This window comes from Ictidomys tridecemlineatus, chromosome 4, assembly GCF_052094955.1.
Source record: "Ictidomys tridecemlineatus isolate mIctTri1 chromosome 4, mIctTri1.hap1, whole genome shotgun sequence".
In the NCBI taxonomy this organism is placed as follows: Eukaryota; Metazoa; Chordata; class Mammalia; order Rodentia; family Sciuridae; genus Ictidomys; species Ictidomys tridecemlineatus.
In genome coordinates this window covers 109,879,602-109,903,983 of record NC_135480.1, presented here as the reverse complement: position 1 = coordinate 109,903,983, position 24,382 = coordinate 109,879,602, and the positions used below count along the sequence as shown (strand labels likewise).

Here is a 24,382-nt window from a genome sequence, read left to right as displayed (position 1 = left end):
AGGGCCCAATGGGGACAAAAAAAGAATCTGCTCCCAAATCCCCTCGGAGTCACTTCACACAGAGGGCAGGAGTGAGGCGCAGGGTAGGCCTGGATTCTGGCACAAGATACTGTGGCTGGTGGGGCCTACCAAGACAGGCTGTGCACCCGAGGGCAGGCAGGGGCTCCCACACTCAGGTGCCGATGGGGGTGGGGCAAATGGGCAGAGGCCAGGCTCCATCCTGCTTTGGAGGACAGCAGCTTCACTGAAATTTTTGTCTGCATGTTTGAGAGAAAACAAAACGCACACTGGCTTAAGCACCCTAGGGGAGACCGCACATGCACTTTGGAGTGCTAAGTAACCATAGGAGTCTAGCTACCCTGAAGTCATCTGTCCATCTCAACCACACAGCGGTGGGCGAGATCCAGCACACCATCCGCAGCTGTTTGCAATCTTCGCAGCCAGGCACCAAGCAGGAAAATACAGAGGGTTGGAGATGGCCCGGTCCCTCCTACATCTGATTGCAAAGAGATTTCCTCAGCCAGAACTTTCTAGCTGAGTTGTCTCAGCTTCTTGACCTGCAGAAACTCTGAGAGCTAAAAAATTGATTCCTGTTGTTTTAAACCACTGAGTTCAGGGGTAATCTGTTATGCAGCAATAGGCAACCAGACAGATATTACAGAAATGGCTAATCAATCCTCAAATGTACCTGTGCTCAGAACATGGAGAGGCACTGTGCAGTTTGGAAGGTACCTTCCTACACATATTCATCTTACTCTTTACTATGACGCTGAACGCCGCTGGGGCAGGTATACTTAATTCTCATTTTATAGATGGAGAAACTGAGGGTCAGAGAAGCTAAGTGAATTGGACAAGAGCCCAGGGCTGGCAAGTACAAGGGCCGGTACTACACCCTAGGAATTCTGAATCCAGGTTGCAGTATCCCCAATTCTCCCTGCCTGCCCTCAACAAGTCAGTCCATCTTTCTAAGCCTCAGTTTTCCCATCTGAAAAATGAACATAATAATAGTTGCCTGTACAAAAGGGTTGCCACGGAGATCAGGTGTGTGCTGAACGTAAAAGTGCTTTATAAAGTTCTGAAGGGAAGGTAGGGACTGTCACCCTTCCGTGGGATGCTTGAGCTGACTTGTTCGGGTCCATTAGATCAGGTGATACATTCTCTTCCCAACTCAGCATTGGTGACAACATGTTGGTGGCTTGAAAGTGGCCTTGATAGGAGCATTTACAGCATAGAAATTGGCAACACTGAGAGGACTGGGGCTGTAGCTCGGTGGTAGAGCACTTGCCTAGCATGTGTGAGGCCCTGGGTTAGATCCTCAGCACCACATAAAAATAAATAAATAGAATAAATGTATTGTGAAAAAAATCTTTAAAAAATAATAATAGTGATACCAATCACGAAGCCAGAACTCTGATCTCAAAAAAAATAATAATAATAATTAATTAATTAATTAAAAATTTAAAAAAAAGAAATTGGCAACACTACAAGTCAGAATTTTGTTTACTTTGTCTGGAGAACCAGTTTACCAGCACGACACTGCTCGAGCACCTCCCCTGACTCAATCTAAGACCTTAGACAGGTCTCTGTACCTTTCTGAGTCTCCAGTTTCCTAAGTATAAAGTATTCCTGCCTGTCTCCATTAACACACCGAGGTTATTTGGAGTGTATGAAAGTACCCCAGGGCTCTTTAACAGGGCCAGGGAGGAGACCATCATTCCCCCCAATTAAGGCTCTTTATTATAATCATCCTACATCATTAAATAAGCAAGAGCAGAAACTGGAAGTGACTGACAACAGAAACCCGGCGCAGACCAGAGACAACGGGGATTTGCCAGCTGTGTCCCCAGAGGCCAGCCTGGGCTTGGGCCCTAGCAGAGCAGGCACCATTCAGGCTATAGGGCCACCCAGCTGGGCTCCAGGAGCCCTGGGCTCTAGCCAGGATCTGCCTCTAACTTGAGTGTGGCACTGGGCATCTTACTTTACCACTGTGAGCCTCCAGGGATTGCCAAGAAGATGAAATAGGATCCTGGGCAGCAAAGCTATCGGAAAAGCATAAACTAAAAACAAAAGCTAACTTAATACACAGTGGAATCCGTGGGGTGCAGAGGGGGATTTCTACTAGAGCGTGAGATAAGACCCATCATTCATGTGCAGATGGGAGAACCAAACCAAGTTAGAGAAACTGGCAGTAACTAAGCTCTTCTTATTAAGCACTACTATAAACCATCACTATTCAAGGCACCAGAAATACAACAGAAAACAGAATAAAGTCCTGTTCTCAAGGAGCGTCTACCAAGAAAAGAGTTAGGCCATAAGCCAACTACAGTGTCATGAGTACCCAGAAAGTAGGACAAGGAGGAGGTATGGGAAGATACAGAGGAGCCATTTAACATGGTTAGGGAAGGTGTCTTTGAGTGAAAAATAATAATAATAATAATAACCAAAGACCTGATAAAAACAAGGGAGTAGGCCAAGCAAACATTTGGACTAAGAGCATTCCAGATAGGGGCTACAGGAAGTGCAAAAGTCCTGAGGCAGGAGTGGCTTGTCATTTTCCGTGTCAGCAAGGACACCTGTGTGGCTGACACAGAGTGAATAACAGAAAAAGTAACAGAAATGAGACCAAAGAGAGCAGGGCCAGATCTTGCAGAATCTCATAGCCCCAATAGCAACTTTGGAGTTAACTCTGCATGAGATAGGACACTACAAGCAGCTTTGAACCGAGAAGTAACAACATGAACAGAACTGGCCTGCCTGTTCTTTTAAGGAGTCCGCACAAGGTAAGGGTGAATGCAGGAAAGCCAGAAGCCCTGGAGGAGTATGGCGTGATTTGAACTGGGGCAGGAGCAGGTATGGAGAGGCAAAGAAACCTGTGTGTGCCCATATGTCTATATTTCTTTTTTCTTTCCCTTTCTTTCTTTTTTGGGGAGGGTCTGGTGATGCTGCCCAGGCTGGCCTCAAACCCCTGGATGTAAGTGATCCTCCTGCCTCAGCCTCCTGAGTAGTGAGGAATACAGGTTTGCGCAGGGCTTGAGATCTGTGTGTATTTCAAAAGTGGTGCTCATCGCAATCAGAGAACCAGCAAAGTCCAGGACGGCCCCCAAGGGATGTGGCCTGAGCTGCTGGAAGCAGGGAGCTGCCACTTACTGAGACGCAGGAACAAGAGCCCCAGCGTCGTGTCCTGCGCTCAGGCTGGCTCCCAGCTCTGTCTTCTGTGAGGAGAGCAGAGAGAAGCTCAGGAAGCATCCCCAAGAACTCAGAGAGGGCAGGGGTGATCTGAGTTCCCTCCTGCTCCAGGTTCCAACTGTGACACCAACGGAGCCCTGTCCCCAGGCAGTCACAGTCTGAGAGGACCAAACAGGGTCACTTCATCCCAAAGGCACTTGCTGCCCCTGGGGTCAAAGTTCTGAGGAGGTGTCCAAGGGCAGGCAGCAATCCAGGCGCCCCAAGAACTCAGGGCCTGCTCACCACCATGCAGGGCCACGTGTGGAAACTTGCCCTGAAAGAACAAGTGGGAGAGTCAGGAATGTGGATAGTCAGAGGAAGCTTCTAGAAGAAACAGAACCCAGGTCTCAAGGATGAACCACTCTGGGGTCAGCAGGGAGAGCAGAGGGCCCTGGGCATGGGAGCAGGGAGGAGGGTTCATGGGGAGACCTTAGGTGGGCACAGGACCAGAGAGGCTGGGGTCAGATGGCAGAAGTCCTGGTGGTCCCTGGGCACAGTGGCACACACCTGTAATTTCAGTGGCTCGGGAGGCTGAGACAGGAGAATCAGGAGTTCAAAGCCAGCCTCAGCAAAAGCGAGATGCTAAGCAACTTAGTAAGACCCTGTCTCTAAAAAGGGCTGGGGATGTGGCTCAGTGGTGGAGTACCCATGAGTTCAATCCCCAGTAACTGCCCCCCCCCAAAAAAAAAAAGAAAAAGAAAAGAAATCCTGTTGGTCATGCAAAGGGTTCAGACTCCATACTGTGGACAAGAGGAAGTCACTTGAAGTTTCTGGAAAGCATAGAAGAGCAAGTTTTCAGATCCTTCCCTAAGCAGTCCTCTTCCATTTGTTTCCACTTGGTACCCTCTCTAGCTAGTCTCTTCCAACCCCGAGTCTGACCTGGGGTGTGGCAGCAGGGTTTGGGGTCTGTCCGGAAGACAGGGGCTCAGAGGGGCCAGCTAAGTACACAGTGTCCCCTGGAATTGATCAGTGCACAGCCTGGCTGCCTGGCTAAACCTCATGCCTCTCTAGGCAACAGCTCGGACCCTGCTGGAGCTTCTGCTCAACTAGCTTCTCCACATCCCCCATCCTTCCTGGCCTGATTAAGGTGAGTGTCATCCCACGGGGGACTTGATGGATGAGCTCAGTAAAGGCTGCCTGTTTCTATCTGGAGGGCGTTGGGAGCCCATCCATCTTCCTTTGGCAGCCCATGCCAGCCCGGGAGCTCACCTCCCCTGGGGCAACCCCAAGCCTGAACATGCCTCAGGTGGGTCCAAGCATCCAAGGGTTTCTCTTGTGCTTTGTCCTCACCAAGGACAGGAGATAGGGACAAAAAAAAAAAAAAAAAAAAACAAGTTTGGGTTGAGGCACGCTTTCTTGGTCACAAAATTTCAGGGATATCAAGAACTCAGTAAGTTAGGTAATAATATTTTAATGCAATATCTTTGTGGGGGGGAGGGGGGCTGGGGATGGAACCCAGGTCCTCACACATGCCATCTACCATAGAGCTACATCCTCATGCCTTAATGCCAGTTCTTTAAAAATCAAAATGAATGCAAAAAAAAAATGATGAACAAAATATCAAACTATTAAAGAGGATCCGTAACAGCACTGAGCCAAGCCATAAGCAAGCCCAAGGCAAGAGGGAAAATGTGTTCCCCGTATGTGTATTTTTATGTACTTTTTTAATGGTTAATTTTTTTCTAGGACATTAAAGTAGTCGGGAAAATATTGAAACATTTAAAAGTAGGTATTTTAAAATGCATAACATTATTTTAAGCTTAAATATTTTGTTTACAGCAGAAACTGGGTATACTTAATTTCACTACCCTGGTTTTCATGGCAGTGAACTCGTTGGTGTCTATGATTCTCCACCTCTGGACTTATCTCATTTCCTATTGAGAGAGTGGCTGTGTTGGAGCATTTCCCTTGACCAAGTGGCCATTTTAAATAGCATCTCACTAACTGAAGTTTCTTCCTTTAAATCGTAGCATTTTGCATTTTCAGTCTTTTTTAAGTCTGCGTTGAGGTATTATTTATCTCCTTATGGAAGTCTGGGAACATCTGTAAATATGTACCTAAGATAACTGCCTCACTTGCCTCGCCCATTCCTGGCCCTGAGAAGGAGCAAAGGTGTTGGACTCCCGCCCTCGGCCTGAATCAGGAGGGGATGCTGGGGACAAACCAACTCTGAGTCCATGACTGACAGGTCACCATGCATTTGTCCAGGCAGGGCCAGCTGAAGAGGGTGAATGTAGGTGGCTATGGTGTATAGGGGTTGGAGGGGACACCACTGTGGACTACAGTTGAGGTTTCAGCTCAGATTCTTGCTGTGGGTGTTGGGCAAGTTCCTGGTTCTCATAAGTACATAACTGAACAGAAGCCCGTCTGCAGCATGCAGTTCAAATGCCCACCCCTCACTGGTTAGCCACAGCACCGAGGCTATACTACAAGTCTGGTCACTCAGGCCAGCCTCAGGAAGTTCTGCTGTGTGTCTCATTTCAGTCTTGCACCCTCATTCTCTGATCCGCCTTTTCTGGAACGCCAGCTCTGCTGTCTGGCTTGGAGGGTTCAGTTCAGTCCCCCCCTGTTACTCTCGAGCAAGATTCCCAAGTGTGGGGAAGATGGGAGGGCTCAGACCAGGTAAGCAGCCAGCCTCCCTCTGTCCAGCCCACCCCAAACCCCATCAGCATCTTGAGAGCTCACCATTAACAGTTATTGAGGCATAAGCGGCTGCTAAAGCCTTTTCAGAATCAATTTATCAAAGTTTGATAGGAAGCCATAAAAAAATGCCTGGTCTGTCTTTCCCTGCAACAGCTGAGTGGGTGAGCAGAGGCCGGCTGCCTGACAGGGGCAATTAGCAGCCATCTTCACGACCTCCTTTCTCCCCACTGCAACCCCATCCCTCCTGACCACCTCAGCCGCTACCGTCTTCTCCCTTCCTTTTCTGCAAATAGAAACAACTTTCAGAAAACTGGACAGGCAGAGGCTAATTGGGAGCAGGAAAGTAACTTCAGGAAAACTAATGAGCAAGTGGATAAGTGGACATGAGCTGAGAGGGACTCCGAGAAACCATCAAGTCCATCCCCCTGCCTCAGAGGCATGTCATCACATCACCTCCAACTCATTTCTGAAAAGGAAAAAAAAAAAAGTAAAAATAGAAACGGGCTTCTTTAAAGAAGCCTGGCCCTCTCCCCTCAGCTGTATCTCCAACAACAGTTCAACCTGATGTCTAACATCACTCCCTCATGCTGCATCTTGAGCCCATGCTCCCCCTTTCAGATTAAAAGAAAAAAAAATATATGTGTGTGTGTGTATATATATATATATATATATATATATATATATATATATATATATAGAGAGAGAGAGAGAGAGAGAGAGAGAGAGAGAGAGAGAGAGAGCATCCTCTCAAAGATCACTCAATCACTGAGTGTCCATCTATAAGTTACCCTTGCACTTTATAAGCCCTGAAGAAACAAGGTAACCAAAGATAGGGTCACTTAGAAGTCAGTAAAGAAAATAAAAGTCTGGATTCTGAAATCACCTTTTCAGTATCTCAGATCTGTGGGAACCCCAGAGAGATGACAATTTGCTGCGTTGCTTTGGACATTTCACTTAACTTCTCTGGGCCAGGTGTCTTATCCATCAAGCAGGGAAGGTATATGAGGTTGGATCAGCTGCAAGGGCTTCCCATGCCAACAGCCTGGGTCTGGTCCAAGCTGAAATACTTGCATCTTCTCTCTGGGACACATGTGGGCAGGTGCCCCTGATGTGGCCTCCTTACCTGCCACACACCTTGACTAGGGGGCACAGAATACAGGAGCACAAGGAACCATGAACAGGCATTAGCCAGAGTCTGGTGGCCCTGAGTTAATTCTCAGCCAGCCAGGCGGGAAGAGAAGTGAGAAGGCACCTACTCATCCACACAGAAGCCAGACCCATGCAGAGCCTTCACCTGTCATCCTGACACCAGTGCAAAGCTCCGTGGTCACCAGCCTGGCGGTCTTCATGACCCTCTGACAGTATTTACTGTTATGCCCACTTTACAGATGCAGACGCTGAGACTCAGAGAAGGGAAACCTGTCCAAGTTCACACAGCTAGAAATTGGTGGCCCTGAGCCTCGGGTCCCAACTGTGGAATCCACATTCAGGAACATCTGAAGCCCTCCCTCTCTCCACTCAGGACCCCTTTCCACCACTACATGGACATGAAATTCAAACAGCCCAACCTCCACTCTCCAAGGGGACCCAAGGCTCTCCTCCACCTGCTAATCCCTCTCTGGGCAGGTGGCCTGTGGATTCTTCAGCATTTATCCACCCACAGTTTCTTTAAGAAAAATTATCGCTTCTGCCCAAACTTGGGCTCCAGCAGAAAGCTGGGGTCTCTTCTTCTCTGGCCCCAAGAACTGTTGTTAGCTTTGCTTGGAGCCTCAGAACACCATGTGGAGGAGATGTCAGAGGTAGAACCACACTTTGGGAGATGAGGAAGGAGGAGACAGAAGAAAGGAAATGAGGATTAGCTGAGCCCTGGACCCTGAATTTGACCTACGCCATCTCACAGAGCCATCTCACAATGCTTCCCATTTTTGTTTTTAGTTGTGGTTTGTTTTGTTTTGTTTGTACCAGGGATTGACCCCAGGGGTGCTTAACCACTGAGCCACATCCCCGGCCCTTTTTATATTTTATTTAGAGACAAGGTCTCACTGAGTTGCTTAGGGCCTCTCTGAGTTGCTGAGGCTGCCTTTGAACTCACGATCCTCCTGCCTCAGCCTCCCCAGCCTCTGAGATTACAGTGCACCACCGTGCCTGGCACTTCCCACTAAGTTGGATTATCCTTCTTGTTTCATGAAGGCTTGGAGAGCTAATCAACTTATCCAGAGTCACAGAGCTGGTGACAGAGGAGGCCAGGCTTCCATCCCAGTTCTGGCAGCAAATGGAGCATTGCATCCTAGGTCCAAGGGCACGTTCTCAGAGGTAGTTGCTCAGCCTGTGGGAATTCTGAGCACCCGAGGAATACAGGCCTGGAGAGTATTTGCAATGACCAGCCTCATGGACAGCACCAGGCTGATGAATGCTTTCAACAGAGATATCCCTGCTCACCTCTCTCCTGGCCGCCCATGTCTAGTGAATGCAAATTAACACTAATGGGAGTCTAAAATAAACACTCAGAAAGTGAAGCTGCCTTGCTTCTCCTCTTCCCAAGCACTCATGTGCATGTATGCATGCTGCATTCCAAAGTCAAATGCAAATGATATTTTCAATTATATACCAGATTTGGATTATCCATGCCTCTGGCCACAAACATTAATGCCCATCATGGGAGCTGACTGTGACGTTAAGACACATCCAATTCATTTTTCCCTGTACCAGCGCTGAGAACCTCCCCCCATTCCCTCCTCAGAGCAGCTCATGCGCTGTTCCCAAGCTTCACGCTTTCATTTTGACCAATACATGCCGCACCTATACCCTAGAATCCAGCACACTGACCGTGATGTAGATCTGAGCTGAAACTCCTATGTCCTAACACAGACTGATCCCAAGGCACCCACACCAACTTGGTGCCATCCTGTCTCTTTTATAGAGTGTGTCACTTCATACAGAACACTTTCCAGAGCAAGTTGGTTGCTAATCAAAGGGAAAGGGAAGCCTTGGAGGGAGACAGATGAGAGAAGGGAGGCGATTAAGGATCCAGGCATCACTGGGACTGGCCAATGGGTCCCAGAGAAAGGGGTGTTGAAGGTAGAGAGAAGAGAACACTAAGGTCTCAGAAAGCCAAGGGACACCGACAGTCCTGGTTCCACACTCACAGTGATTCAAATGCATACAGATGCAGCCATCTCAGAACCAGCAATGCCCTTATGGAGCCCAAATACCAACATCTCCCAAAATTGACCTATGAATCCAACATGGATTGCCAGTAGGGCCAAGGGAATCTTCTGGAACATACTAGATAATCAATTCACAGGCATGTTCTCTGGCTCTGCCCTTCTCATAGTATCCACATCTGGAAGCTCTTGTTTTTCCTGCCTAACTCCCCATTTCAGGCAGGCATCTCTCCTCACTGTCGGGTCGTATTTTCAGTGTTCATCTGTTCAGCACCTACTCTGATCAGTCCCCAAGCTGGGTCAAGAGGTACTATGAGGAACCCAACAGGGCTGTTCCCTTGGGATGCTCACAGCTGAGCAAGGCACCTTGATCCAGCCACCGGTGACTCCCAGGCACCAGTTCTGCAGGTGAAGGAAGCTTCTATGCAGCTGGGCCATGGCTGAGGCACCATGCTGGGCTCTGGAACACACATGGATGACACTGGTCCCTGCCTCACAGGTGCTTCATCTAAGTCCAGTGGAGGTCAGAGGGGGAATTTGAGCAAAGCCTGAAAGTCACATAGGTGACCACAGTCAGAAGAGAGAAGGAAAGGCATTCTAGGAAGACAGAGTGGCAGTCTGGGCCCAAAGCCTGGGAGGCCATGGCTGCCAAGAGCCATATGGCCGCAGTCAAGAGCCATAAGGCCAGAGGCGGGCATGGGGTGAGGCTGCACAGGTGGGCCAAGCCCAGGTGTCGCAGAGCCTTGGGCCCCATAAGCAAAGGAGCAGTGTGATTGGCTTGTCATTCCAGGTGGTCACCTAGCAGGCTGTGGGAGCAGATGGGAGCCAGGAGAGGAAGAGGTCATCTTGCAGGCTCCTTCTGATCTCTCATGAGTGATGGAGGAGCATGGCATCTAGTCATGGAGCATCCATCTTCTGCTCTCCATGGGCCGCAGGTCAGGAAGCAGCTCCACGCTGGCTTGCACCACCTGCCCCTCCTGCTCTTGGGACCGGCTCCACTCATCTCCCATCCTGTCTGCCAGGCCACCCAGGTTCCAGGCACCTGCTCCCAAGGCCCAAGAGATGGTTGATGGAGAGTGCTCACTCTGCCCTCAACCCCCAGATGAGAACCAACTCCCCAAGACCAGTAAGAGGGTGGCCAAGCCAACGGAGAGCAGAGAGAAAAGCACCCCCTCCCTAACCTGGAATTTTAAAAAGAAACTTTAGTGTTGAGATCTGGAACACACACTGGTGTGAATTCACATTCTGGGGGAAGAATAGTAAGCCCAAAGATCCCATCAAGATCCCAGATGATAGAAGGGGCCAGACTGGAGTTCCAGGGTGTCAAGAGAGCAAGAGCACATGGGATCCAGACAGGAAGGAGAGCCAGAAGAGCAGAGCTTGAGATCCCTGCTTCAGAATAAGGAAGGTGGGCATCTTGCCTGTGAGGCCATCACTGGGGCAGGGGGTTCATCCTGTAGCCCTCTCATGTGCCCAGGCTGCCCAGCCCCTGCTGGGAAGAACCAAGTGGAAAGGGCCCTAGGCTTGAAATCAAGAAGGTGAAATTAAAATCCTCATTCTTCACCTGAAAAGATCTACTCAGATCCCAGTTTCAATTCCTGGATTCCTGATCACCAGAGCAGCCCCTCCATGCCTACTCCATGGGATGTGAGGTCACTAGACAGTGGCTGACTATGGGGCAGAATCTAGCACAGGAGTCTGTCCCAAGTAGGTTTGTAATCATTTCTGTCATAAAGTAGAAAGCTGGTATAAATGTTAGGAATGACTAGAGAGCATCCTTCTCCATCTGGCCAGACCCCCAACCCAGTGGCCACTCAGCTTACCTGCCCTATACGGCACTATAGGCCGATCTGATGAGGTCACCCATGGTCATTGCCACTATGAGACATTGTGGCTATTCCCATGTGGCTTCCATACTATTGCATATGTGCGTTTGAATTAGGATTCCCTAACATTGTTACCCAGGGAAGCACTCTAACATGAGCAAAGGTGGCAGGAGCATGGCAGCCCTCATCTCAGTCAGCCCAGCTGACTGCTTCCAGAGCACCAACCACATCCTAGAATCTCGTGAGGCACATCTTAGCTCCACTTTACAGAGGAGGACACTGAGACTCTGGAGGTGCAGAAGTTGTTCAAGGTTACCTTCTGGGGCTATGCCCTTTCCTCACCTCACCTGACCCGGCTCCACAGGGGTACCCAACACATGCACACACACACCCGCCTGCCAACACCAGCAAACACCAATTATAGAGATGATCAGAATCCAATGGAGAGTCCTTCCCTACTCCCAACAAATACAGCTTACTCTTCCTTACCTGATAAGCGAGTGCTTCTCATATAGGACTTATTCTTATGCAGAGCACTCTCTGCCCAAGCCACAACCCCATCCCATCTCAATATGATAGAGAAAAAGGAAAAAAAGCCATCATTCAACCCTAGTGGGCAATACCTTGTAGCAGATGTGGTGTGCCACCCAGGTTTCCAGCTTCAGGACAAAGGTCAAAAAGACATTGACCTTTGGCTCCAGCTGCTGGGGTGCTGGAGGCAAACAGTTCTCTGCTAAGTCGGACAATGGGGACTTCCTATGGCTAAAAAGAGGAAGCCTGTTTTAAAAAATGGTCTCCCACAGGGTGCAAAGGCCAGGTCCTCCTGCACCAAAAGGGGACCATTCTAAGGGCCCTTCAAGCTTCAAGCTCCCTGCAGTATCTGCTGAGAACTTTTTGCTGCCAGCATTGCCCTGGGTCCAGATGTGGTTCCTACACTCCCGTCAGGGACTGGTCCTGAGAGCCCTCCCTGCTAATCTTCTGCTATCTTCTGAGTGTCAGCTGGCAGGACCCAAATGTGGGACAACTCCCAGGCTGGGGCTCCTTGAATTTTTTTTCAGGGATGCCCTGGAGCCACGAAAGAGACAACAGCCTTTTATTTCTCCCATTGAAGCATCCTAAAAGACTGGAGCACAGGAATGTTTCCTATAAAATGTACCAGCTATATAAAATGAAATGCGATGCTCACCCACTTGTGTGGAGAAATGTGACTTCCCTTTGTGAAGAAAAATGAGGAAGATGGGAGGTTCCAAAAATATCTATAAGGCCAAACTCTAGATGAGAATTAAAACACCTTCCCATAATGAATTCTAAAAGCATTCGTTACCCTTTTTTAAATTTAGAGGCTTGTACTTTTGGGGGAAAAAAACAGGCTGGGGTCAGAAAAAAGAATTTGACTTTTTTCTATTAGGATTCTAGCACCTAGTGAAGCTGGTAAATTTGCATAAATTTGAAAGGTACATTTTAGTGGTTTTCTGGGATTCCCTGAAATGAATTTTTATAGCAAAAGGCTTGGAGAAAGTACTTGTTTCCTTCCTTGGCATGCTGCCATTTGGTTTTACTGTTCCCTGCTCCAAAGAACGGTGTGTCTTCTCTCTTCACATCTGATTTCTTCCTGAGCAGGTGACTCGAACCCCACCTGGCTCTGATTCTTCCTCTCTGCCCATCTCTACCGTTTGTGCCCTCCTCTCTCATGGTCACTTCTCCAGCTCCTTCTCCTGTCTTCCCTGCTATCCTTTAACCAAGGTGTTTCTAGTTTCTCATTCCAAAAGACAGTTGTTGGCATTTCCATGGTTTATATTTTAAACCCATTAATGAGGTGACCTTTTTTCCCATTCCCCTCCATTTTTTTTAAAGACCTCTGAGGCTCCAGGCTGTCTGTTGGTAGGGAAATTTCTCATTCTGGCCTCATTTTCCTCCTCACTGAAAGCCACAAAAATCCTTGAGAAGGTGGATGTGCCTAATGGGGAGCCCAGAGCAAAACCAACCAATCAGTTCTGCTTTCTATTTATGGGATGAGTAGGGACACTCAAGAGTCCCCACAGGCCTTTTGCTGGGTCAGCTGGACCGCCATGAAGTTGTTGAAGCAGCCAGAGTAAACAGAGGCCAGGTTCTTGTGGGTCCACCTCCTACAGCACTGCCCTTAGGAGTGGGCCAGATCCCCAGCTCCCACACATGCCAGTATGTGACTTGACCCAGGCGACTGGCCAGTCTAAGCCTCAGGTTCCCTATCTGCAAAATGAGTACCGGACCAGGAGATCCAGCAGTGTGGTGACTGTGAGGTTTAAACAAACACGAGACAGCCACCATGACAGGCTTCTCCCCGAGATCAGGCAAGGTTGAAGGGGAGAATTCCAAAATGAGTTCAAGGTCAGAGCTAGGAGAAATTCTTTGTGAGCCCTGGAAGGAAGCCCAAGGAGGCTTCTCCTGGGTCCTGTGGTCAGCACAGGAGCTGAGCTGCTCAAGGAGGCCGGCCCCTTTCTCTGCGGGCCTAGGAGGGCAGCTGGTACACACCTCCTAGCTGGCCCAAGGGAGCCACCACATCTTCGGCTGCTTTTCCTACCCATCCTGCCCCGGCCCCTCCTCTCTCCCACCCCACACCACGCTGTCCCTTCCCTGCTGGCACTGCCTCCGGGAGACTCTGTCAAGCCCTCCCACATTTGTTGTGTACCCAGCAGCCACGCACTGCCTTCCAGTGGGTGGAGTTGGACACGAGGTGGCCTCCCGCATATGCGCACACGCAGCGAGTTGGTTTGCTGCAAGAGCACCGCGATGGCGCTCCGGGTCCCCTGCTCTCCTCCAGCCCTCTGCTTTACATGCATCCTATGGTTTGTTTGCCTCCTTGGTATTAATGAAACATCCGTCTCCCTGCAAACAGTCCCTCCCTGATGAGACAGCTCAGATCCTCTTGCCGGTTTCATCGGAAATGTTCCCCGGTACTAATTTAACAGGGAAAACAAGGAGCCAGCACACGGTGGCATAGGACTGTAATCCAGCGTCGTGGGAGGCTGAGGCAGGAGAATCACACGTTCAAAGCCAGTCTGAGCAACTTAACAAGACCCTGTCTCTAAAAAGAGCTGGGAACATAGCTCAGTGGTACAGAATTTGCCTGGATTCCATCCCCAGGACTGCAGCAATAACGAGAAAAAGAGAAAACATGGGACTATTTGATTTTGTCACTCACAGTATCTGTCTCCTTTGTCCTCACCCACTCCCCTCATCTCTGCTAGGCCTTGGTGTATAACCTCCTCGGGTTTACTGTGGTGGTTTTGTAGGTGCTTAATCCAACAATCCATCTAGAGAGTCTGGGGCTGCAGCATAAAGCATGGTAACAGAAGAAGATATTGGAATAGCCCATTTCACACGACCAGGGATGGAACTACTCGTGGAATAGGCAACCATAACATGCAGAGCTAAAGTTGACTGAGTTCTTACCATGGTGCCAAACTCTGAGTTAAGGCATGTTTCTAACACTTGCATCAACTCATTTAACCAGCACAACATCCTATGAAATAAATCCCATAATATCTATGACATGGTCTAGCACAGACAGTTAGGGAGTCAGGCCACAAGACCAGTGAATGATAAAGCCAGGGGCCAAGTTAGGCATCTGGGTTTCAGAGCCTCCCTTCTTACCCACCACCATATGAGCTCCAAAGGAGAAGACTTTGGATGTCTGCTGGTCCAGGGTCCCTCCCAGGACAGGGGCAGAGCTGACAGCCTCCAACATACCTCCCTCTGAGCCATCACCCCAAGTCTGTGCAGTGCTCCTCCTTCCTCCCTCCCTCCCCGCCTTACTTCCCAGGTGGTGTCTGTGCTTTGTGCCAGAGTGTGTGAGGAGCAGTGCTCCTCAACTTTTCATCACTACAGCGAATACCTGAAATCATCACCTTATAGGAAAATGCTTATCTGGGCTCACAAATTTGGAGATTTGGGTCCATAATCTGTTGCCTTCTTCCTCTGTACCTATGGCAGCACATCTTAGCAGTACAGCGGGGCAGAGCAAAACCATTCACCTCATGCCCGAGGAGGGAAAAAGAAATGGAGGTCAGGGTCCCACAGTCCCCTCCAAGAGCATGCCACCAATGACCTGAAGACCTCCCACTTGTCCCCACCTCTCAGAGAGCCTCCCAAGTGCTGCTGACTACATTTTTAACACCTGGACCTTAGGAAGAAATTCCAGACCCAGCCTACAACAGACACCACATCCTTAAAAACCCCATTTGTACCCTGTTCTAAATGGAGAGAGAAGAGAATGAAAAGACCAGATTAATGAAATCACATATATGTAATTAACACATCTACAGGATTGCCAGATAAAATACAGGATGTCCCATTAAATGTGAATTTCGGATCAACATACTTACTCTAAAAATACTTTAGTTTTCTGAGGTACATATTTAACTGGGCATCCTATATTTTATGTGCTCAATCTGCCAACCCTACACATATCCCAATTCTACTACTTACTAGCCATGTGACATTGGGCCAATAACTTTGCTTTGTGCCTCCGTTTCCTCACTTCAAAGATGCCCATAATAAATGTATCTTCCTTTTATAGGGTTATTGTGAGGCTTAAATGACATTTGCATTGTACCCACAAGGAGTGTTTTCCCTATAATCCCTAAATCAACGTTAGCACTTATTCATGTTATTGTTATTTTCTTACAACTTTCCAAAGTAATGTGCTAAGTGGTGGGAGAAATGCAAAGCAGTGACAAGACAACACCCTGAAACTATAGGGAACCTAAAGCAAGTCCACAAGCAGATGGCATGCAGATGAGGTGAGGGGAAGGGGAACAAGCAAGGTGCTCAGGGGGGCAGGAGGGAGTTTGCTTCACATTCAGTGGAATCTGTCCAGGACCGCTCAAGGAACTCACAGGCTAGTGGAGCCAGCAGACGGAGAGAGCACCAAGTGGCACAGGTACCCAAGGAGGTGATGGCACCAATGCTCCACATACTGGTGGAGATACCCTCATGGTATCCTGGCTGGAGAGGGGAAGGGAAGGGGCTGGGATCAACAGGAGATTTCCTGCAAGAGGTGACAATAACTGGGTTTTAAAGAATGACCAAGAGTTAACAAGGCAATAATAGCCCTTGCACAGATTGAGAAGACAATGGCACTCCGATGAAGGTTTGGAGCAAGGACACTTAGCAGAGGGGACTTCACAAGGAGGGCAAGCTCCTTGAGAAAGGTGAACTGTCCAGGTCAGCTAAACATGGAGAAAATAGCTAGAGAAGTAAGTCCTCATTGCAGGAATCTTGATCACCCTCTGACCAGGAATGAGTTTTTATGCTGAAGCAGCAGGAGCCATTGAACATTGTCATCACAGAGAGTATGCTTCCAGAACAGCGCCTGGCCATAATGGAGGCAGGCTGGTTTGGAGTGGAATGGAGATAGACAGTGTGGGCCCAGTTGTGAGAGTCCTACAGGAGCTCAGAGCTTTGGGCAGTCATACAGGACTGAGAGTATCAATTAGCTTTGACTAACTGAAAAAGTGCAGTATCTTTTTCTCCCCCATTGAAAGCCTCATGGATGATACCCCTAAAACAAAAGACTGCTTTTAAAAAGAAAAGTATAACAGCTAGGGCATGATATTTGTACCCCCAATGCTTGAAGAGGGCCCAACATATAGTAAGTGCTCAGTACAAATTTTCCGAGTGATTATTCAGCCTGAATGATCCACTCTTGAAATGAGTTCCTTCTCCCTTGTGTCCTGATATCTTGCATTTCAAAACTTTGGCCATTAGGTGGCGCATTTGTGTAAATGAGGAAACGGATTTTGGGATTCCTCATGACCCAGAGCCTGAGATTTGGGCAGAACCACCGAAGTGAGCAATGAGTGGATATGAACTGCTAAAATCTGCATTCATTCCTTTAGCAGACATTATGAAAGCACCAACCATGAGCCAGGATCATGCTTCCTGTAGCAACAGAAATTCAGATTGGGGAAGGGCAGGGAAGAGTGTGGGTCTGAATGCCCAGAGGCTTAGACTGTCCCCAGGAACTGTAGGATCAAGATGAAGGTTGCTGGAAAGGGTTGGCAGGGAAGGTTGCTGAGGTGCAGGGACTGGTTTGTGAGCTTCTCTGACTCTAGCAGGATATATTATAGGGTTAAACAAACCTGAATCTAAATTCCAACTACACCACTTACAGCTATGTGATGTTAGCTAAGTAATTTGCTCTGTTAAGACTCAGTTTCCTAACCCTTGAAATAGAGGGGTATTTTTTGTTTGTTTGTTTGTTTGTTTGTTTGGGTTTTGATTTGGTTTGGTTTTTGCAGTATTGGGAGATTAAACTCAGGGGCGCTCTACCACTGAACTACATCCCAGTTCATTTTATTTTTATTTTGAGACAGGGTCTCTCTCAATTGCCCAGGCTGCCCTTGAACTTGTGATCCTCCTGCCTCAGCCTCCCAAGCCACTGGGATTACTGGTGCGCACCCTTGTGCCTGGGTAAAATGGAAATCTTTATAAATCCTGTGTCAAGGGATATTGAAAACAGATCAAGAGATCCTTAGCACAATGCCTCTCATATAACCCCTAAATGTTATTCTTCTTAAAAATTAAACATAGTAACCAAGATGTATGTAGCCCTTTGCAAAGTCCTTGCCAGATTCTTTATATCTTAAAGATGATTAAAATCTGCTTAATAATCCTGCTGGATAAGCATTTTTTATCCCACTTCTCAGATAAGAGAATTAAAGTTATGAGATTATATCACCTGTCCACAAACACTTGACTGGTAAAGTGATGGACTCCTGCCTAGTTAAGCCCAGCAAACATCATGCCGCCCCTGCATCCTGTGTGGCTGGTGCTCTACCAGGCAATGGGGATCAATGGATGAGATCATGGCCTAAGGGAGAGATAGCACATGCAGATATTTCCATGAGACATGTTAGATATTGAGATGGGAGCATGCCCAGAATGCCATGGGATAGAGTCAGAAGTCACCTAGTATCACTGGGAGATTCAGGAAATACTTCTTGGAGAGGGTGACCTCTTAGCAATGTCTTAAAGGCTGGGTACGGGCCACCCAGGAGAAGAGGGGAAAAAGAAAACCAGCATTTCAAGCTAAAGAAATGGCATTTGAAGAGGACCTATTCTGAAATAAGGACCTCTGACTTCAAAGCCAGGTTGCAAAGAGTCTGCATCTCTTCTCCAGGTTGAAAGCCAGATAGGACCAGAGCTAGCAGGAAGCCAATGAAGGAACCAGGGCAGTCATCAGTGCTCTCCTTGTCCAGTGAGCTTCTCCTAGAGTTCATCAGTTTGAAATTCCTCCTAGAACCACCGCCTTAGAGCAGCGCTTCTCAAACTCGAATATGCACACAAATTTTCTGGGATCTTTTTCAAAAACAGAATCTGACCAGGGCAGGGTGAAGCACACATGTAATCTCAGTGACTAGGGAGGCCAAGGTAGGAGGATCGCAAGTTGGAGGTCAGCTTCAGTAACTTTGCAAGACCCTCTCACAAAAATAAAATTAGGAAGGCCCAGGGGTGTAGCTCAGTGGTAGACTGCTAGTCTAGCATGTGAGAGACCCTGGTTTCAATCCCAGTACCAGGGGGAAAAAATGCAGATTCTGACTTGGGAATTCCAAGGTGGAACACAGGGAGTGCTTTCGAATGAGCTCCCAGAGGACGCCTATGCCACACACAGGTGCATCCAGGCACCAGCTTTGAGTTATCAGGGTCTCACCATTAGCTCAGAGAGGACAGTGCATGTGCTGTTACAATTTGTAACATGGAAGAGGCCCCTGAAAGAAAATGGAAGCAGCAATTTGGGGATGAAGGGAGGCAGGGCAGAAAGGAACTCTGGCTGGCTGCATGGAGTGGAAGCTGGGGACATTGGGACAAAGAAGATTCTCAGTGTGAGAATTGAGCCCAGGGGCCTTCTCCCATCTCTAGTCAACAATGGGACTCCTAGTACAGGCTCAGCCACTGAACCACCCCCTTTCCCAGAGCCTCTGGGGCCTGGGGCTGAACCCCAAAAGCAAAGAAATGCAAACTGCCAGCCACAAATCTCCTCACTCAGACAAGTATCTGATCTGTCACTATGCTTAGCCCACTGTCCTCCCTCTAGCCTGGGATCCAGGCAAATCAGAATGGGGTTCCTCTCCTTCCAAGAAGGCTGGTGCTACTGAGAACCAACCCCAGTCCCAGCACCAAGCGCTCCCCAGCCCTGGCTTCCCTCTCTCCAGAAAGGCCCTAGTGCCAAGCCAGATAGTTCCAGCAGAGCTGTCTCAGTCAAGCCTAGGAAGTGCCTCTTCTTTATCCACTACTTCCCCAACACTCCTTCCTCCCACCCCCATGTGTCCTCTACACTCACTCACACACACACACACACACACACACACACACTATAAAAAGTGCTTACCTCAGAAGCCAACATCTGTGCCCCCTTCCTGCTGAGGATATTTTATTTATTTGAAAATATTTATTGAGCCCCTACTAAGTGCCAGGTACTCATCTAGGCACAGCAATGCCACAATGACCAAAGCAGACAAGGTCTTTGTACTCCTCTCTACTAAGAGGTCATAGGTAATAAATAAAGCCAGTAATGGGAGAGATGAAGTGGGGTGATGTAATGAAGAGACATCAAGGGGCTGTAGCTTGGGGTGGTCAAGGAGGTCCTCTCTGAGGAGGTGACATTGGAGGTGCATCCTGATCAATAGGAAGAAGGCAGCAGGATGAAGGCAGAAAAGAGCATGCCAGATAGACAGAGAGCCAGGGCAACGCCCTGGGCAAAGGAGGCGATTGATTGTCCAGCAGACAGAACAGCTGATGGGGCCAGGACCTGGGAAGCGAGAAGCAGGTGGAACAAACTGATGTGCTGGGGGCAGCGAGGACCGTGGGTTTGGATTCTTGCAGGCAGCATCAAGAAGTTCAAGTGCAGTGGGGAGCCCTCGAAGCAGAGTAGGGCCCTACTAGATTCTGGTTTTGAATAGGCCACTCTGCACACGCTTTGTGGAGAATGCGCTGTTAGTTGTTGCAGACCCAGCCCTGCTCCACAAAGGGCTAAGCATCTGTAAGTTTCCCCACTGTGCTGTCTGAAGGCAGGAGGATGACCGAGCTGACCTCTTGTTGCCCTGTCGGTACCGCTGATTCAAGCCACAACTGTGCCCCAGAGGGGACTTCTGTGGACATGCAACATCTGGGGTGTCAGAGCATCTGGGGAATTTCTGGAAACCCAGGCAGGGCCCCCTTAAGTGACCAGGTGGACTCTGGGGAAACCTGTGGTGTTGTCCGCAAAGAGTCTTCCCAGGCTGCTCGGCCAAGGTTGGCCAACAGGTCAACGAGCTTGACCCTTGTGCAGTCACTGGGCACAGAGGCCCTGAGTGGACAGCAATTCCAGAATGGAGCAGAGGCCTCTGACCCCAGCCTTCTGTCTGGCCTCTGTTTTGTCCTATGGGAAGGACCCCCTCACCACATGCTGATGCCCCAGGTCTTCATGGGAGCGCTCCTTAGAGCTACAGGGCTGGGCGGTCGTTTCAGACATTTTTAGCTACAGAATCTTATTCAGGTAGAAAGGAAGTGAGAACCTGAGTTCACAAAACAGATGAAAGCTTGACCTCCCCACTTGGAGCCAGGATGCACCTCCCAAGCCCACTTCATCCTTCTTCGACCTCCCTCACCAGCAACTTTGGGACAGCCCCTTGTGCTCTCTGGCCTCAGTTTCCATCTCTGTCAGTGAAGAGCTGAGCTGTGTGGTGTCTCCTCACCCCACCCTTCCACAGGGACCCCCTTGTGCTTGGCAGCAGAGCTCATTAGAAAGCCTTCAGGAGCTCCCTGCACACACAGGGAGAGAGATCCATGGCCCACATTGCCCACCACAGCAGGTGTCAGGGAGAGGAAGAGCAGGGATGGGACCCTCAGCTACTGCCCAAATCCTAGATGTCAAGACAGTAAAATGCAAAGAGCTGCCACCTCCATTATGGCGGAATCTTCTCTGGAATGTTTGCTCCTTTCCTAAGTAGTGCCCCAGGAACTAGGTGGGTGCTGTCGTCTCCTCATGCCAGCCCGTCTGAGGCAGGGTGTGGCCTCCCTCAGGGCCAGTGTCCAGCTCCGGCACACGCACTCTGCCTGAGAGAAGATCAGGTCTCCCCCAGGCCTCCGTCCCCCAACAGTTAATGCAATTTTTCTTCCTGACTGACAATAGGCACAACACCAAAACAGTCAACTATTTTTATCTCCGGATTAATCACAAAAAGGCTAACGCTTCCACCTTCCTTGTGATTAAAAATTAGGAGACCAAACGCTATAGTGGTTCAGGATAATAACCAATCCTGGGAGGGGGATGTATGAATAATGCATCTCCAGGCTCGGGCTGCTCCACAACTTCCTCCCCTCCCAGCTGCCCCAGCCCTGGGCCCCAGTCTGAATGCAGAGGTAATGAGTCGCCCCCGCCCCCCATCTGAGCTACAGCTGCCAAGAGCGAGTGTTGATTTCTATTCAGCCGGCTGGTCCCTAAACATCCTCCTTCCTCACCCATCCCCACCCCCACCTGCCCCAGCCCCTACCCACACCCTCCTACCCCCATCTGGTGTGCAGCGAGGCGAAGGCCAATCAATAATGCATGGCTACATGAATAACCAGCATGATAACCACTTATTTGGGAAGATGTAATCAGGACCCATTCTGAGGGTGGATGTTTGTGTGTGTGAATGTGTGTGTGTTCTCCCGAGAACTCCCACAACAGCCCCCACTCCCTTCTCCCCTCATCCGCACTCCCTCTAATCCAATATCCCTGAAAGACAACACTAGGGAAGCAAGAAGAAATGGCTGAAGCCTCACTGTTGGGTTTTGGGGGAAGACCCCTCCCTCAAGCCTTTACACCTTGATCAGAGTAGTATAGTTCTATGCACCTGAGCAAAAAGCCCAGAGAAGATTGGCTCTCAAACAAGGTCACATATGGGGATCATGGGGACTGGCACCTGTAATCCCAGCAGCTCAGGAGGCTGAGGCAGGAGGATCCCGAGTTCAAAGCCAGACTCAGCAACTTAGCAAGGCACCGAGCAACTCAGTGAGACCCTTTTACTAATTAAAATATTAAAAAGGACTGAGCTGGGAATGGATCCACCATTTGACCCAGCTATTGCCCTTCTTGGACTATTCCCTGAGGACCTTAAAAGAGCGCACTATACGGATAAGGCCACATCAATGATTATAGCAGCACAATTCACAATAGCTAGACTGTGGAACCAACCTAGATGCCCTTCAATAGATGAGTGGATAAAAAAATTGTGGCAGCTATACACAATGGAGTATTATGCAGCACTAAGAAACGACAAAATCATAGAATTTGCAGGGAAATGGATGGCATTAGAGCAGATTATGCTAAGTGAAGCTAGCCAAGCCCTAAAAAACAAATGTCAAATGTCTTCTTTGATATAAAGAGAGCCACTAAGAATAGAACAGGAAGAAAGAGCATGAGGAAAAGACTAACAGTAAACTAAGACGAATGGGGGGAGAGAAAGGAAGAGAGAAGGGAAAACATATGGAAATGGTAGGAGACCTTCAGTGATACACAAAATTATAAGAGGTTATGAGGGGCAAGGGGGAGGGGGAAAAAAGGGGAGAGAATTGAACAACAGCAGAGGAGGTAGAGAGGGAAGATGGGAGGGGAGGGGAGGGGAGGGGGGATAGTAGGGGATAGGAAAGGTAGCAGAATACAACAGTCACTAATATGCCATTATGTAAAAATGTGAGTATGTAACAGAAGTGAGTCTGCATTATGTATTTGGGGAGTTCAAAACCCAATTGAGTCAAATGTATGAAAGATGATATATCATGAGCTCTGTAATGTTTTGAACAATCAATAAAAAAAATGGAAAAAAAATAAAAATATTACCAAGGAATAAGTTAAAAAAATAAAAAAATAAAAAAAAAATAAAAAGGACTGAGGATGTGGCTAAGTGGTTCAATTCCCAATCACTGCCTCCTCTACCAAAAAAAAAAAAAAAAAAAGTCCTAATGCTCAGGGTTCACCTGCAGAGACTGGGATCTAGTTGGTCAGAGTGCAGCCTGGCAGCAGGATTTTTGAATAGTCTAACAGGCAGCCAAGCCCTCAAACCCATCTCAGACCCAAAAGATGTCGATGCTGGAGAGAACTTCCCTCGTCCTCTGTTGAACCTTCACATTTTATACTTAAGGAAACCAGCACAGGGAGGAGCCAGCCTTCCTGACATCTTCCTGAAATCCATATCCCTTGGTTCCTCACTGGGGAGGCTGAGGAGACGAGGCTGGGCCAGTTCATTCTGTTCCAAAAGCTCCAAGTGGCTCTTCCCTGGTCCCCAGCAGCTCAGGTGTGACTCTTCCTTGAGGGTGCCCAGTGGAGGCAGGGTGCAGCCATCACAGAGAGAAAGGCCAGTGGCCCTGGCCTTGTGCAGGATGAGGGCTGGATTCTCCTCCAAATCCCAGCTCTCCCTGCTGGAAGGGCCCACCCCATTGCAGGCAGATGAAGTCCTTCTGCTGGGCAGCTAGTCCACAGCCATTGATGGAAAGCCCTTATTAGCCTCCTGGCTGCTCCGCGGCCACGCCCACACCAAGGAGTCCTTGGGGGCTAATGAGAGGTTTGGGGTGGGCGAACATGGGCTGTGTCCTGCCCAAACCCGCCTGCTTCCTCTGACCCTGGCAGCTCCAGGCTCCCCTGGGGAGATCTGGCTTAGAACCCAGGCCAGGCAGCGCTGGACTAGGCTGACTTCCTTCCCAGGCCAGGATCCCTGCAGTCCTGGGCTGGCTGCCAGGGGATCAGGGGTCCCATCTTGAGAGCCCTTGGGGGTTGGTTTCCTCAAGAAGTGGCACTGCTGGGTTGTTAATGCCAGGTCAGTCCTCTTCCAAAGCTGGGCAGGGAGCGGGTGAACAATGAGCCTGAAGGTTTGATGCTTTGGGTACTGATCTGGCCCCATGTGGAGCCCTCCCAGAGGTTTTAGAGAAGCCAGAGTAGACTAAAAGAAGGACCGATGGCTGGTGGCTGGCAGGGAGATGCCCCCAGAAGACACGGCAGGTGGGCAAACTCTGGGAGCCACCCTGAGGACTGATGCTGGAAAACACAGTCCCCCATGAAGAACTCCCAGACCCACAGCCACAAACACAGACTCTCTCAGACTCTAGGTGGAAGGATGGCCCTCCTCTAACAACTGAGCAGGAAGACCCTTTATGCCAGGTCCCCAAGCCTTAGTCATCCACTTACCCCTTCATTCACTGAGCACACACACAGCTCACACCTCTATTGTGTCAGGGGAGACCCTGAGCCCCTCCTACACTCCAGAGCCAACTGACCCAGTCCTCCAAGGGGAAGGGAGACAGGTTCCTCAAGAAACAGTGGCTTTAGGTGGTTTCCAATGAGCCCTTCCCTTTCTGTATCTTGTCCAGAGAGAAACAGAGTCCTGAGACCCTCAGTGTGTCCATGAGCACAGTGAAGGAGGTTCTGTGTCTTTAGACAAGTCACTTGACTTCTCTGGGCCTCTTCTCTAAATGATAAAATGGTCCACCATCAAAACTGCTCATCCTATAGCCCATGATGATCAT

At 49.1% G+C, this 24,382-nt stretch overlaps 1 protein-coding gene and 1 long non-coding RNA gene across 10 annotated transcripts in view; one reads left to right on the top strand and one right to left on the bottom strand.

Moving 5' to 3' along the window:
* Kirrel3 (kirre like nephrin family adhesion molecule 3) overlaps positions 1-24,382 on the top strand; it is a 560,323-nt gene that overhangs the window by 492,339 nt on the left and 43,602 nt on the right. The window lies entirely within an intron of this gene.
* The window catches only part of LOC120889749 (uncharacterized), an 83,458-nt gene that overhangs the window by 29,407 nt on the left and 29,669 nt on the right, over positions 1-24,382 (bottom strand). Inside the window, exon 1 of one of the 5 annotated variants that reach the window (XR_013437987.1) lies at positions 3,148-4,541. The exons of the other annotated variants lie outside the window; for them this stretch is intronic. This is a non-coding gene — a long non-coding RNA (uncharacterized LOC120889749). Of the gene's footprint in view, positions 1-3,147; positions 4,542-24,382 lie in introns of those variants that run through there. 5 annotated transcript variants of the gene reach the window in all.